At 41.4% G+C, this 14,421-nt stretch overlaps 1 long non-coding RNA gene across 1 annotated transcript in view; it reads left to right on the top strand.

Annotated features, from left to right (window-relative positions):
- The window catches only part of LOC142033588 (uncharacterized), a 156,365-nt gene extending 141,944 nt beyond the window's left edge, over window positions 1-14,421 (top strand). The window contains exons 2-4 of the long non-coding RNA XR_012651256.1: window positions 10,739-10,882; window positions 12,652-12,842; window positions 13,550-14,421. This is a non-coding gene — a long non-coding RNA (uncharacterized LOC142033588). The remainder of the gene's footprint in view (window positions 1-10,738; window positions 10,883-12,651; window positions 12,843-13,549) is intronic.

The following is a 14,421-nucleotide window of genomic DNA, read 5'->3' as shown; positions in this document are numbered from 1 at the left end:
TCCATCAAGGATGATGGCAAAACCCACTTTGTTTTTAATGAAACTAGAATTTCACCCCTCACATTTGGTGTGTCAGTGAGCAACACCTTTAACTAACAAAACTTTTTTTCCTAGGCAGGGTCAAAGAAAGCTGGACGACAGTGTGTATTTGTCATTTATCTTCTGTGCTGTCCTGAGGCAAGAGTAGTGATGCTCAGGAAGGGATAATGAAACACTTAATAGTTTCAATACTACATCCCAGTATCCTTTAACACAGAGATCAGTGTATTATTGCCAGGAGAAAATGAAGACATGAGGAGAGTACTTGCCCTGAATTATCCAGCATAACTTTAAATAAAGCACAGGTCTTGTGTGTTCATGGCATTGAGCAAACATTTAAAACAAAGTAAGTAAGATGATGCTGTGTCCTGCAAGTTTCACTGAGTTGCTCACATAACATTCCTGGTCTGTCTTCATACTAATGCTGGATAATATATCTTGAATAAAGAAAACATTTTGTTTGCGTGTCTAGCATTTAAGAATTTTCAAAAGGTCCAAAATTTCCATTATCTTGCCTGTATAGGGAAATGTATCCTTTCCTCTTTGGGGGGTGTGTGTGGGGGAGTTTTTTCAGTGTAGGTTTTGTTCATCATTTCTTATGGTGTGTGATACATATCATGGGTGACCTCACTCATTCTTTTTACAGATAAATCTTAACTATACAGATTCCTTCTGTATGATAGGTACTTATTAATCTAGCAACATCTTATACATTAATAGTAACTAATTTCCACATATATTATTTATCAATATTTTAACATGTAGCGCAGGTGATGAGCTTTTCACTGATTAAAATGGTGAGTCAACTGAGGTAAACTACTGACGGACTGTATGCATCTGAGATAGGACTGTTGAAACCTAAGAATTTCACAAAGCAAAACCAAACATACCACATTTTTTACTCTCCAAATGTTACCAGTTTAGGAGCTACTGCTCGTTTCCTCCTATGCACACATACTCACAAAATTTTCAGCATTTTATTAAGTATAGAGAATTGAACCTATTGACATAAGGCACATGCAAAGCAATCCTGAAATCTTAAGTTTAATTAATAGGCAGTTAAATGATTTCAGAATATGTTTATAACAGGCAAGATTGCTTAAAAAGGAATATTTCTGAATTCAGTAACAGAAGAAGGTGGTACCTGACCCTGTAAATTCAGCCCAGTGCAAACTAGAGAACAAAAGACTAGTTATGTGAAAAACTGGCATTGAAGAGAACTCCGCGAGTCCTGGTGCAATTCCATAATAGCAAAATATAACAATTTCTTTGGAGAATATTTGAGAAGGTTGGGGTTTTTTTAAAGTTTATTTCAATTTTCTTTTTTGTATGAGAGGCTCAGAAATTTGATTTTTGGTTTTCTTAACTTATCCAGACCCTATCCATTTAGAAAAACATTGGGGGGTTTCTCTCTACTTTGCATTGGACTGAAAATATACATGTTTGGTATAAAACAGCTTTAAAATCCGTAGCATATTTTCCTGCCAAAGATCTGCATCTGCTGTTACTAGGGCTAGTTGTTTGTCGTAATAAATCATACAAGTTGTCATGGGAAAAGTGCAAGGCAAGCATCATGAGTGTGCAGTAAAAAACATGGATGATTTTATTGAAATACAGATATTCTTTATTTCTAATACACATATTGAAAACAAGGAATAATTTGTTAACTATTTATCTTTAATTCAGTGGCAGCAATAGCGCGGAACCATTATTGCTTCCTTTTCGTTTCTGCTGCCCTGCCTGTGTGGTGGGAATTGAGTGTGTAATTTTGTGGGGCTGGGGGTTTCTGTCAGTGGTCCGCAGACTCCTGGGCTCACAGATGACTTCTGGGGGGGGCTGCCCGGGGGTAAGCCAGCCAGGCAAGCCCCTGGCCAGTGGGGTAAAGCTCATGTAGGGATCTGTGATGGGACAAGCTGAAAATCATTGCTATTACAGATTTTCACAAAGGCTGCCTTGAGGCAGTGATGTCTCTGGGCTCCCTCCATGATCACAGCTGAGATCAGGGTGTCCTCAGTCACTCGCCCAGAGAAGTCCATTTCCCTCCACTGATCAGATTATCAGCCCTGGCAGATGAACCTCCAGAAGCTAAAATTTGCCTCTGTGAATTTTGCCCGCTGTGAAGTCCCCCTCCATCCAAACCACAGGTGTCACAGAAGGGGAGGGGGTGCCTTCACATGAAAAGCAGCTCTGTCAAACCAGCGGCTACCTTCCACTGAAAAGGAAGGTCCTGCTCCCTCTCCCCTGCCCCCTTTCCCCAGCTGCAGGTACCCTCCTCCCTCCTCATATTGGCTTTGGCAATTGTGTGGCCTTAGGGCGAGTCAGCTCAGTTGACAGGTTGACATATCTGGCAGCAAACTGTTCTTTTATTTGCATATTTATTTATATGCAGTGTTAGATTTCCACTGGGTCAATTCTCTGAATTGATTTGCCCCAGGGCTATCTGATTGCTAGAGCCATCCCAAGGGGAATGAGCAGGTGGCTGGGGGAGGAGAGAGGATGAGGATGAGGAGCAGGATCTCCTCCCTCTTCCTTGGCAGGACTCGGCGAGATGCGAAACCATAACCAGAAGATGAAGCTCAATGGCAGCTCGATGTCCTGCCTGCTCCTGTCATGCACTCCTGTCCTGTCCTTGCACCAGCTCTGGCAGCTGCAGGAGCTGACTTTGCAGAAAGCTCAATGCTGCCTTGCAGTCCTCGTTTTCAGCTGCATTGGCAGAAATGCATTTCCCTACTTGCTGCATAGGCAGGCAAGAGCCCACCCACCCTGGTGAAAGGGAGCAGGCAGGGCAGGAGGATGGGACCACAGCAGATAGATAGGATGCAGATGGGCTTGAGCTACTTTGCAAGTGCCTCTGAGATATCCAGAGAAAATCATGAGCTCTAGCTGTGAGATCGCATTCTTGAGAACCCCCCTGGAAGTGTTCACGGTGTCTCTCTTTCCACATCATTCTCCACATCATTCTCCTCTTAAGAAACAAATGTCTCCTTATGGCAAGAGCTGTGGATTGATTTTAAAACACAGGAAGCCAGCTGAAAACAAAATGTGTGTGACAGCTATCACAAAACTTCAGCTTTAACAGTGATGGCAGCCTAGATGTCGAAACAGCGCTGAAAAAGTCAGAGGCACTGCAGCAGCAGTCGTCAAACCCTGCCATGATGGGAGGTATCCTTTCTGTACGTACACACAGGCACCCCAGGAGCCAGAACTGCCTTTCTGCATCTGGCTTATAAAAACTTACTTCGTATGCTACACATATCAATTCAGTTTTGTTTTCTTCTGTATGATGAACAAACGTGAGCATTTGGGTTTAGTAAGCCACAGTTGTGAGATACCTCTGACAGGGAATCTGCAAAATTGAATCCCCTGGTCTCATGAATATTCTCAAACCTAAGCGAATTCAGGCTTCTGTACACTGGATATCACACAGACTTTCACAAGATGTAAGGGACTGGCAAAACAGAACAGTAAGTTTAATTAAAACCCAAAAAGCAACAGTGAGAGCAACTACGACAGTAATTAAGTACCTAAAAAACATAGAGAGTAACTATGCCTTCTTGAGATACGAAGGTTTAGCTGTTACAGGCCTGATTTATCACTGTATTATAACGATTTTATGCTGGTATAAAACCAGGATGATAGAGCTGTGCTGAATATCACTAGGTACGCATCCCTTCAGTTCTGTCACACACTCTCACAAACATAAAACCAGCTAACAATTGAGCAAATCAAAGAAAAATCTACTAAAAATTAAATGGTAGAAACGTCAGGTGCAGGGAAAGACAATCATTATACTCCTTGATCAGTGCAGTTTTACTGCAATAATCTGGCCTGAGGAGCAACAGAAATTTATTGAAAAGCTAATTTTCAGTAAGATGAAGACCTCTTGTAAAGCGGCATTAAAATGTCTTTGATAAGTAGTTAAACCAGGCTGAAAGTTTCTTAAATACTCTAGAGTTAAATATACACCTTACATATTTGACCATCTCCAACTTAACACATTATTTAATGCTCACAGCTCTTCGAAACCTGTTCTGTTATTATTGAACTTGTTGTACAGTACTTTATTGGTTTAGGAGACCCTTTGATTCACAGTGACTACTCAGAATACTATTCTATTCAAGACAAACAAGCACGTGATCCTCTCTATAAAAGCAGCACATTCTGAGTGGATATTATGCCACATGTTGCAAAATTTATATTCTTCACAAGGCATATGTTTCATGTTGTGAGAATTCATATTTCTTCTTTAAAATTACACATGAGGCTTTCTCGAGTGCAAAAGGCATTAGGAAGTGGACTTGAAAACACTCTGAAGTTCTGGAAATGCCAAGGAACCTCATTTCTAAGCATGTTTATTTGAACGGAAACATCAATATGCAGAGTGATTGCTAGGCTAGAACAATGCAGGAAAAGAACTTGCAAAAAAGGAGCCAGCGTGGCTGGGATTAGCATATTGTGAGAAAAGTACACCTTGCATGGTAGCAGAACAATTGAATAATGCAGTAACAAATGGCTTTGTTTAATTACACCTATGATTGGTTACTTTTAGCTATTTAAAATATTGCAAATGTATTCCTTATGTGATTGTTTCAAAGAAATATTTGGCTTGCATTCAGTCAGTAATAATCAGTGGCAACGTTACTTTTACAGTAAATGTTTGTGAAGTTTATGAGCAACTGCACAGTGGGACATAAAGATATCTATTTGGCATTTCCAAGTTTTATGAGTTTTCTCCAGAAGAAACTTCTGAGAAGCATATTTACCCATGTAGATATCTATATACTCTCATTTACTGTAAGTGAAAGCAGATTTGTATCATCTGTTACATTTATTTTGATTGACTATAGATTGTTTGCCCTTTGAATGCTGCTAATGTTCTGTGCAGCCATTTGTTTTCCTGCAGAGTTAATGGTGTTAAAGGAGAAGGTATTGCCTTCTTTTTAGGATGAATTAGTTTTAAAAGTGTTTTTGTTTAAAAGGGGGAAAAAACCCAAACAAACAGCTATTGCCCATTCTCTCACCTGTCCACTTCAAGGGTGTGCACAGACACCTGGGACACGGAGCTTATTACAGATTAAGGGTGAATATTTTTGTGAGGGGCACTCTGTTAAATTATTGGCAACTAATCACGTGTCCCTTGGGACACACAGCACTTTCGTTTCTACTGGCAAAAACTGGAGGGAACCCGGTCTAAATTTATCTACTATTTACCCTGAAAAGTTTTAATCAAGTCTTAATTGTGAGGGGGCTTCCAAGTAACGACTTGTGGCTGGTGAACATATCCCCGTCCAGGGAAAGTAACTCTTCTGTTGCATATTTCAGAATCTTTGGGATTAGGAACGTGGCTGGTGGAATTTATGAAGTGTAAATAAATACATCAAGATGTGGTCATTTGGAGGTTGCTTCTCATAACTGCTCTTTCCCCTCCTTTTGCCTTATTCTCCCCCATTGCTCAGCCCTCACTGCCTTCCTTTCGCAGAAGCGTGGCGGGCTGGAACCCGCAGTCAGGATGGGTAAGCACCCGCCCCGATGTGCTCAAAGGGCTCCAGCCTTCCTGGAAAACCCTCCAAACATGCCTTCTCAGGAGAAAGCAATAAAATGAAGGCTTGGGGCTTTGTTGTCAGTGTTAACCAAACAGAGATGCCGTACCTGCTGCGGGCGAGGGCTTCGTCACCCTGCAGCCCTGCTCTGGTGATGATCTTCCTTCCTTTGCTTTCTCTGGAGGACTTTGTTGACAGTAGACTTTTCTCCACCTGAAAAATGGAAGCAGCTTTGCTATTCGTCTTTCCCACTGGAGTTTTTCAATAGCAGGTGTGCCACAGCAGCACGGGAGAGCTTGAAGAGTCCGCTGCTCTCACACCACAGGGACAGAGAAAGGCACGTGGGCTTGAAGAGCCTTTCAAGAGACTCTTGAACCTGAACTTGGTTGCCTCTGTGCCCGTTTTGAATGAAAGCGAAGAGCTGATCGGTCCTAACAAAACTGGTATTGCAGGAAAGGGAATTTAAATCTAAGCATGTTTTGCTTCAAGACTATGCAGACTTTTCTATTTGGTCACTGGTCTGCCTTTTTATTCCAGTGCTGTTGTAGGAATGTAAGTTCGTAAATTAGGACTAAGAAGGAACAAAATGGCTTCTGTTCCCAAGTAGATGCTTAGGTTATGGCCATGAGATGTAAGTTTTAATTATGACCGAGGGAGTTGAGTACTAACATTTTTTCTTTTGTTTCAGACTGTAATTATCTCATTTTACACCTTTATGGTCATTACTTGTTTTCATGGGCAGGTTTTGTGCAGTCCCTCATACCATGTTAAAAAAGAACCTGAAATTATTAGCACCGTAATTAGGACTGAAACTAGGAAGAGCTCTTCCTAGTAATTGCAGATATGATGAGTAATTGCGATTTATGTTGGCTTTTCATGTCAACATGAGCTTTACAAAAAGCAAACAAACAAAACAGGTCAACCCCATGCTTCCTTTTAGCCAAACGTGTCCCCTCCCCTCCTGGTTTCTGTGAGCTGTGACCACACTACGGGAAAGCTGTGGGCTGAGCCTATCTGTCTATCAGGTGTTTCTGTATCTCTCCAGAGCATAATCTGGGCATGAACTACACTGGAGCTCGTCCACCTTACCCCTCCTCCCTCTGTGCCACATCCTCGAGCAGTGCCCTGGCACAAGAAGGAAACTGCATGTAGATAGAAATGAAGTGGTGCCTCTCCTTCAAGTGAGCCTGAGCTGTTTGCTTTTATTCCGCTTTGCCTCGTAGAAGGACAGAAACCTGCAAAGCAAACGAACGCGGCTTTTAAAGTAACCGTTTTAAAGCAAGGCTGAAAAGTGCAAATGAGCTGGGCTGACTTCCACAGAAGAGAAAGGGTAACAAGCTCTGGCCACTTTCTCCTCCTGCCTTCTGCCTTCTCCTGTCCTGCAAAAGTGGTGTTACCTATTGCTGCCTCCTGCCAGGTACTTAAAGTACTTTAAGAAATTAAAAAATTATGACAGTTTTTTCCAAAATAAGTGTTTATATTTGAGCGGGTTGCAAGCTTGCTTTTTGAGAAGTAATTGTATTAAAAAAATCAGATATTTCGCATTTCAATCACTTATGAACCTTGAGGTCTGGTGCTGCACTCAGGCACATCTTAAGGCTTAGAGTCTTGGGACCATCTGGCAGACCATCCACATGTTGTCACTCTGTCCTTTCAGTGATGGCAGACATTAAAAAATTCTCACTTTTATGAATTGTCTTTCAATTTGTTTTACAGCAATACGAACATACAAATAAATCCCGAAAGTTATTAGATACATGAACGTATCATTAATACCAGTGTTGAATGACTAAGTAAGATAAGAGTGCTTTTTCTCCTCCCCTGCATTTCCACGGAGTAAGAAACTGGTAATATGCCTGAAAACTCTCTTTTAAAATGTTGCTTCACAATCACTGACTAGAAAGATCAGAACATTTCCTGAAATGTTGTGGTTTGCATAAGGTCACAGTAAAGAACAAATGGAAAAATTGCACCATGTACCAGTTGAGATACGTGAGTCTTTCGACCACTAAATTTGCTCTTTTGTCATTTTGAATATTTCCTGGCAAAAGAACATAATCAAGATTTGTCTATATATTCTATTATGCATACATCTATATTTATATACATATCCATATATATAGTAAGTGCAAAGATTTTGGTTGTTTCAGATGCAACTGCAAAAATGAAGTTTCTTCAGAAAATTAACCAGTAATAAAATGTTGTCATTTTTTCTTGGAAAGACAAGAAAGTGTGAATAAAGATTAGATTTAAAAAAAAACAACAACAACAAAATTCAGCTGGAAAAACATGCCACTACAGTAAGCACTAACTATTGTTCTTCCTCGCAGCACAGCTGGATAGTCACCTACAGCTACAACAGAGTGGCAGGTGTCCTTGAACACTACTGAGGTCTGCATGTTAATGGCTCTATACTTTTCTCAAAATTGTTAACCACAATACAGAAGAAGGTAAATTAAATAAAATAAAGGGGATATCAGAGTATCAGTCCTAATAGTGCATTGGAAGCCGTACAGCTACGATGTGTTGTCTGGCTTATAGTGTATCTGAAGTTCATCTGAAAGTTGGAAGGGGCCGCAGGAAGATATCTAATACACCTAAGAGATAACAATGTAAATCAGGTTTTGTGGCAATTAAGGTATGTGCGGTGAAAACAGAGGGAGATGCATGTTTAGATTAGTGAGTTACACTAGGTATGATAGGTGCTGAAAATTCAAGAATGGGTTGCCAAATTTGTTGTTATTCCCATTCTGGGAAAATGTCTGGGAATATGAGAAGAGTCATTAACATCACTTCTCTCAACATGTACAAGTGTAATGATTAGCAAAACATCTGAAAACATGCTATGCAGCCCTCTGCAGAACTGGCTGCTGATGTGGACCAATAATCTTGTCTTACATTTTGTCATATCTTGTCTTTTGCCTCCTGGTCTCCTAGAATGATATTTTTCCATCTTTTTTGTCCTAACCCTTGATGTTGGAGACTAAAATGAAATATATGACGGACCCTTCGGTCTTCTGGGTCAGCAGGAATATTCACTTGCTGAGAGTTAATCACACATCCAAGAGGCATTTTGAATGGTCATTTTAACCCTGCAATACTCTGGCATGTGCCAAAGAAAACTGTATTGGCAAGGATCAATGTTTTTCACAACGTTATCTTTCCTGCTTTGTTTATGGCAAGAACCTATGCTTATAATTTATCATAGTTCACTTCTGAAGTCTGCTGTTGTCATGCAAAACCAAACAGAGCAGATTTTGTTATGATGATGATAATTAACATTGTTATTGATGTTGTTTATAAATGAAAGCCTGTTTAGGAAAGCACTTCCATGCATGCTTTAGTCCCATGGAACTGAAAGGACTGCTGAGCTACCCATGCTTGTTTAAATGCTGTTCTAAATAAGGATGATCCTGAACATATGTTTAAGTGCTTCAGTGAACTGGAGCCTACTAGAGATACGGAAAGTCTCATTTTCTTCATGGGACGAACCCTTGTTCATTCCAGACAGCCCATGCAGGCATAAATCATGCTGAACAGCCAAAGAAGTATGTCCCTGCATAAATCCCTGGATTGCTTAAACTTAACACCTAATTACAGAGCTGGTGAACCTAAATACACTGAAGGCGGTTTGAAAGGCTGCCTGAAACATCATGGGTTGAGATGCCTTTGTTGGGAGCATTGTGCTGTGATGTGTAACGTGGGTAGATTCCTGTGGGATGTTGACAGTTTGTGGGAAATGCATGTAGGAGTAACTGGGTTACGAAGACCAGGGGGTTTAATTTTTTTTTTTTTCTTTTTCATTGTACTGTTTGTGGGCTTGGGGATTTTGGGGGGTTTGTTTTGTTTTGTTGTCTTTTTAAGGTAGGGGGAAGGAAGAGCTTCTGGGTTTGGAAAAATCTGGCCAATGCATGCAGCATGTCATGAGTCACTTGTTCCTGGAGGTTTGATACTATACTGGTCCTACCCTCCCAAAAGGATGCTGGTCGATGCTCCTGAAAGCTCTAATGTTCCTTTTTTGCTCACGGTATTTGTATGGAGTGATAATCACTTGATAAGCCATGGATTTATGTAATAAATTAATTAGCTTTGCAGTGTTTCCTCCACACTCTGCCTGCCAGTCTGTCTCTACTGGGACTTGTTCGTTTTTTTCCAAACAGTTACAAATAGTTCTCAGTATCATTATTTTCTTTTGAATCATTTGTCGGGAAAATGTTTTCTCCTCTCCACACCAGAAGTGGATTTTCTCCTTGGTATTATTCTGGCCTGAGGCACAGAGCTGGCATGATCTGGGTCTGCATCAGCGGTGGGCTCTCTGCATGCAAACATGCAGAGTTTAAAGCTCACTGGCTTACAGTAATGCAAGGATAGGGCCAGAAGCTTTGCCATTGGAAAAGGGTGCATCTTATCTTCACGAACAACTTGTGAGTCTTGCATCAAATATCAACAGGGCATGAGTTATCACATCTGAAGAAGTAATGCCGTGAGTTACAGAAAAACTATTTTCACGGCACTCTCCCTCCCATACTTCCTTTTTCGTCTCTTGGATGTATGCTGGAATTTGCATGTGATATCAGGCCAGGATCTGTTTAATCTGAAGATGGTGTGTATAACTTCTTGAAAAATATTTCTTGAACTTAATGAATTTGCATATTCTAATTTTCTTTATAAGTGTTCAGTCCATTTTAATCCTGCTAGAACAAAGAGTTCCAGAGAATAATCTTGTATTTGTGTTGTGTGAAAAAATGCACTCTTTTATTACACCTTATGGATTTTTATCATGTAATGTTTCCACTTTTTGAATGAGAGAATTGTTGAATAGGAGCACAGGGTATTTCATCTGTATTAGAGCCATCATATTGCAACCTCTAACACATTCCTTCTTATTTTGTCTTTAAATTAAATGGACCTAATCCTTTTTATCTTTTTGTATAGAAAATTCTTCATTCCTCTACTTATTTTAATTATTTTTTTTTCTGAATCCCCCCTGTTACTGTATTATCCTCTGTAAAAGCACTGATGAAAACTGAATGCAGCATCCCAGTTGGCAGGGTATTATTCATTTACCTATCACATTATGCTGTTTATAATATATTTTCCACCCAGTTTCTTACGCCTCATAATATATCATTTGCTGTTTTGGGGTTTTTTTTGCACAGATGACATATTCTATGGAAGCTTTCCTGCAGAGCTGTCATCAGGAGTGATCCAGCCCTTTTCCGGAGTGTCACAGTTTATAAGTCAATGGAGCGTCTGTGGCTTTCCGATCGCTTCTACTAGTGGTCACTGGTTTTTATTCATCAGTATGTACCAGGCTGCCATTCAGCTGGCCTTGGTAGGGTCCTCACTATTTTTTTCCCTCAATTTTGGCCAATACTGTGTATGCTCTGTATGTGTGCGCGTGTGTGTTCTGCAGATGCTCCCACACAAAGCACATAGCCCTTTCTTGGGTTCATTCCCAGCAACAGCCCTGCTAGAAGACATGAGACACCCCGCCTCAATTTCTGCCCGGCCATCTCGGTTGTTTGCTCTTACCCTTCATTTCACGCCTCTATACTTTGCTCCAGTTGTTAGCGCAGAGCTGTTACCGGAGCTCATGCAGGCACATCTGAGCTGCCTTTGAACTTGTTAGCTCAGGTGAAGCTGGCAGCAGTAGGTATGTGGGAGGCTGCGAGCCCTCCTGGTTTGCACAGCCTCTCTCCGGTAGCTGTGATGATCTCCGTGCTGATACACCTACCCTCCTGCAGCACGGGAGCTGGGCTAGCAAAAAATGACTTGCGCAAAGCTCCTCGACTTTCAGCTGCGCTTGTTAGTGCAACTTGTTCATGGCCTTCGTACCTCAGCCATGAGGAGGTGTTCTCTGGCATGCCGGTCTGCCAAGTGTGTTAAACAGCCTTTCTGGAAAAAACACTTTATCAAAGGCTTTGGGATAGTTCTAGTGCGTTATATCCACTGAGGTAACTCCACTGATTCCAGCTTTTTATAGGCCTCCATCTAACAATAGTTATAATCAGTTGCTTAGTATTAAGCTGTTGCTAGTAGGATTTTTCCTGTGCTGAAATGCAAATGCACGCTCCTATGCTGTACTCAGTGACGGCTCTCTGTTTAAGAACTTGGCTGAAGAAGTAGGCTGTTTTATAGGATGTAAGTCTTTACATTTTCATTTCTAAAAAGCTCCTTTCTGTAGCATGCAGAGCAGGTGCAGGTTCCACAGTCCTGTGCTACGAAGCCTACTTACTGGTAGCTGGAAATGTTGGCTGCACTATCTTTATAAACTCAGGCCAAAAGAGCATTCAGATTAAGCAATCATTTGAGCAAGATTAAGAGGAAGGGAGAGAACACATGGCCAGTTAGTCACCAGAGGTACACACGTATGCATAAAGTAAATCCCCAACCTGTTATAGTAATGCACTTAGTTACTGGAAATGCAATACGAGCTTACTTTCACAAGCAAGGATGAAAGGACTTGTTTAACCTTTATACAGCATTTTCCACCCACACAGAAAAGTGACATCAGATGGTTCGTATAGGTAAAAAAACAAGTCAGCATTTGGGAGACTCCCGAACAAGAGACAGAGATACCTCCTTACCACCAAGTTTGTTCACTGAACTTGGAGCTATGTTTTGGATTTGTGCTGGAAACAGTGTCGATAGTTCAGGGAAGTTTTCGTTACTGCTGAGCAGTGCTTACACAGAGCCAAGGCCTTTTCTGCTTCTCACCCCACCAGTGAGCAGATTGGGGGTGCCCAAAAAGTTGGGAGGGGACACAGCTGACCCCAACTGACCCAAGGGAGATTCCAGACCATATGACATCGTGCTCAGCATATAAAGCTGGGGGAAGAAGAAGGAAGAGGGGGGACATTTGGAGTGATGGTGTTCGTCTTCCCAAGTAACTGCTAGGTGTGCTGGAGCCCTGCTTTCCTGGAGATGGCTGAACACCTGCCTGCATGGGAAGTGGTGAACGAATTCCTGGTTTTGCTTTGCTTGTGTGTGTGGCTTTTGCTTTTGTTGTTATCTCAACCCACAAGTGTTCTCATTTTTACTCTTCTGATTCTCTTCCCCATCCCACCAGGGGGGAGCGAGCGAGCGGCTGTGTGGGGCTGAGTTGCTGGCTGGGGTTAAACCACGAAAACTTGCTACATGCTTAAGGTGGGCCACTTGAAACTTCTCGTTACTTATTTCTGGATCTTAATGACTCCGACGCAGAAAGGGAACCCTTCAACCCTGTGTGTAAAGCACTGGACCTGAAGCACTTGCTAGAAGGTATTTTATGGTTGTGTATGCAGTATAAAGTAAGGCTTTTGCGTTTAAATTGGGGAATATTTTACTTTCCAATATGCTGCTGATCGAATCACTGGCACTGAAGAGGGATTTTCACAAGGTCAGTCATTAGCTGGCCTTTAATTAAGAGCATAAAGCCTTGGAATAGGAGTTTAAATGAGCATCACTGAGACAGCTAAGTAAGAAGCAAGCTGGAAGTGTCTACCTCTGTGCAACACCTGGGTGGGTTTCAGTCCACTTCAGTGTCACCTAAAAAGTACTGTAGGATTTCTCAAGTTCATTTCTAATCTTTGCAGAGCATCTCCGTGCTGATATTTTGTGTTACTTTCAAAACAGGGTGGGGCTTAATTCCTGTGTGTCCCAGCATACAACAAGCAAGGATTTGGTTTTAATCGATGGGTTTGACCTATGGGAACACACTTATTCCTCTTTCCTCCCTTCTGCCCCCCCAAAGTGTTTGAGAAGTAAACCTTGAAGTCCTGGGAGAAGTAGCACGTGTTTGTGAAGGGAGAAGGTGGGGGTGGCGGAGGTGGTGGAAGGAGTTCAATTTGTCAACACAACAGCCAGGAAACAAGTTATTTATAACGCTTGTGGTGGAGAGGGGGCCAGCCCACATGTTTTTAAAAAAGCGTTCAACTAATCACATGGTACAGCTAATTGTGTTATTTGTAAATATGTTTCACTTGCAGTCTTGGCGGACAGAGGGAGAGTGAAAAGAAGATCACGGCACAGGGCACGGCTGGTCTGGCTCGGGGCGTCTGCGCCTGAGTCCTGCCCCCACGCCACTGCCCAGCTCTCTCGGGGCTTCAGCGATGCTCCTGAAAAGGACTTTGCTATCCCTAGAGAAAGTATGAACAGAGGCACACAGGAACAGACGCTTTCTCAGAATTCAAAAGTTCTTTATGTAAAACATGGCTCTGACAATGCACAGCCTAAATTTTGAATGAGTTCTTAAACCACAGAATATCTCATTTTCAGCTGAGTTTCATGACTCTATCAAAGAGGAAGTTAACTGTGAGAAGCATATGACCGTGAAACTATACTTGGCTGGACTGACATCAAAAGAAGTGACTTTTGGGCACACACAGATTTTTAAAATCACTGCTTCAGTACAGTCACATTTAGATTTATTTTTTTTTCCAGTGTACAGCATATAGTGAGCTATTCTTGTGGACTGAACGACATTCTAAGTCCCATGATGTATGCATGACACGGACTTGCCACTGCTGCTACATTCCTTTAGTTCAACAGCCGTGTGAAAGCTGTATCATCCTGAGCTAAAAAAGGTCAAAAAATAGCTTTATCTCAAGAGAGATAGCCTGCGAATTAATGCTTGGCCATGCAAACTCAAATCACATGTGTGTGTGTTTATATGTCTATGTGTATATATATGCATACACACAAACAGATATATATACACAACAGCATTGTATTATTCGATACAGATATATTTTAATTTCATTTTCTTATAATAAAAAAATAAATAATACAAACAAGTCCATCTCCCTTTTTTTCCTTAAAGAGCAGTAAAAGAACTAAGCATATGAGATAGCAGATTAAA

Source organism: Buteo buteo, chromosome 8 (genome assembly GCF_964188355.1).
Source record: "Buteo buteo chromosome 8, bButBut1.hap1.1, whole genome shotgun sequence".
NCBI classification, from domain to species: Eukaryota; Metazoa; Chordata; class Aves; order Accipitriformes; family Accipitridae; genus Buteo; species Buteo buteo.
This window is presented reverse-complemented; position numbering and strand designations above follow the sequence as displayed.